This window comes from Coenobita brevimanus, chromosome 73 (genome assembly GCF_032717465.1).
Source record: "Coenobita brevimanus isolate Jiangsu-jjx chromosome 73, ASM3271746v2, whole genome shotgun sequence".
In the NCBI taxonomy this organism is placed as follows: Eukaryota; Metazoa; Arthropoda; class Malacostraca; order Decapoda; family Coenobitidae; genus Coenobita; species Coenobita brevimanus.
Genome location: NC_137026.1, coordinates 32,286,355 through 32,288,307, shown reverse-complemented (window position 1 = coordinate 32,288,307; position 1,953 = coordinate 32,286,355). Strand labels below are relative to the sequence as shown.

The 1,953-nt window shown below is 42.8% G+C and overlaps 1 non-coding gene across 1 annotated transcript; it reads right to left on the bottom strand.

Annotated features, from left to right (window-relative positions):
- Positions 1 to 1,412: 1,412 nt before the first annotated feature.
- TRNAQ-UUG (transfer RNA glutamine (anticodon UUG)) lies at positions 1,413 to 1,484 on the bottom strand. The gene has a single exon. It is a non-coding gene; the product is annotated as a tRNA-Gln (tRNA).
- Positions 1,485 to 1,953: the final 469 nt, after the last annotated feature.

The window sequence follows — 1,953 nt, the reverse complement described above, 5'->3', positions numbered from 1 at the left end:
GCAAAGACTGTGCTACGGCTCTACATACTCTCCATAGCACTTCTTCGTGACTAGCGCCATGTTCTAGTATTAATCTATTGTTACAACTCTGCACTCATGACGGCAATTTTAGGCCAAGTGAAAATAGCATCAGACGGTTTTCATTCACTTTCAGACAGATCCTTAATGAGTAGGGATTGATGAAGGAATTATTTAACCCCTCCAGTTCGAGAAGGGTGTATTAATCTGAGTGAAATCGTCCGGAGATAAAAGAAAAGGCAACACATCAACGTATCGAAAAGGCTAACCATTCACCACAAGAGTTCTAGAATTAAACAAGATGTGCTGAAAAGACTAAGTTATTTTCTTGCCTTCTTTATCACTTTCACTTCAAGAGGAGTATCCTAAAAATCGTCTGGCCATGTGGAGAAGGAGGGTGAGAGACTAACAAGGAGAGTGTATGTGAGTGTGGTGGAGGGTGGTAGAGGGAGGGGAAGACCGAGGATGAGATGGAGGGATGGAGTGGAAAGGTATGTGAGAGAGGGGTGTGTGAGCTGGGGAAAGGGCAGTGATATGGCAGGGGACAGGGCGGCATGGAGGCGATTTGTTTGTGGCCACCCCTTACAGGATTATGGCGACTGAGGAGAGAGAGAGAGAGAGAGAGAGAGAGTGAGTGCTACCAAGAATAAAACGAAAAACATAGATAGATAGATAGATAAATAGATAGACAGACACAGGTATCGAGAATATAACGAAAAGACAGACAGATATTGATATAAGTACCACGAATACAACGAAAAACAGACGGATAGATACAGATATAGGTACCACGAATATAACGAAAAACAGAGATAGAATATAACGAAAAACAGAGATAGATAGACATAGGTAAACAGAATTACGAAAAGATACATAGAAAGAGGGGTACTAAGAATATAACGAAAAGATAGAGAGAAATAGATGCGTACCAAAAATTCTGTATAACGAAAAACAGACAGGTAGACAGATAGATAGGTACCAGTAATATAACGAATAGATAGATAGGTTGCAAGAATATAACACACAAATAGATATAGGTAGGTACCAGGAATTTTTTTTTACGTGTCCGACTCTGGTCAAAGGTTTCAGGGCCTATTCCCAAGTCCCAGTAGTCCTCCTACACCTCCACATGTCACCACTTCGCCGCTAACACCCACCATCCATACTGAACACATGCTAGGGCTGTCTCATACAGGACTGGTGTATTGGTATTAGCGGGGGTACTTTTGTGACATGTCGGAGGGTCTTCTGGTGGATCGGAAAAGTCTGCCTTTTATGACATTCAAATCCTTAAACTGTTCCCTGCCTCAGCCGGGATTCGAACCTGGGTCCATGAGGACTGTAGGCCGCCTCTCTACCGATTCTGCCACAGCCTCCCCCCAAAATATTTCCTCAGGTCCTACCGAGACTCGAACTCGGATCGCTGGATTCAAAGTCCAGAGTGCTAACCATTACACCATAGGACCGCCCTGTAACGAAAAGATAGATAGACGGATATAGGCACCAAGAATATAACACACAGACAGACAGATATAGATAGGTACCACGAATACAACGAAATACAGACAGATAGACAGATATAGACAGGTACCACGAATATAACGAAATAGACAGATAGACAGATATAGATAGGTACCACGAATATAACGAAAAACAGATACAGATACCACGAATATAACGAAAAACAGACAGATACAGATTGGCACCACGAATATAACGAAATACTGTACACGTGGCACCATCGTGAGCCTCGCCTAGACCAAAACAAACAGCAGGTCGGTAAGGAAATTCGTGGCGCAGTAAACACCTTTTTTTGCAAACACCTCTTATGGGCAGAATTTCTTGTGTCTAAGATAAGAAAACTGGGTCAAGATGGCAATATGGCTGACTGTTTCTTTGTGCACACCCGTTTACCCCTTCAGCGTGATGATCTAC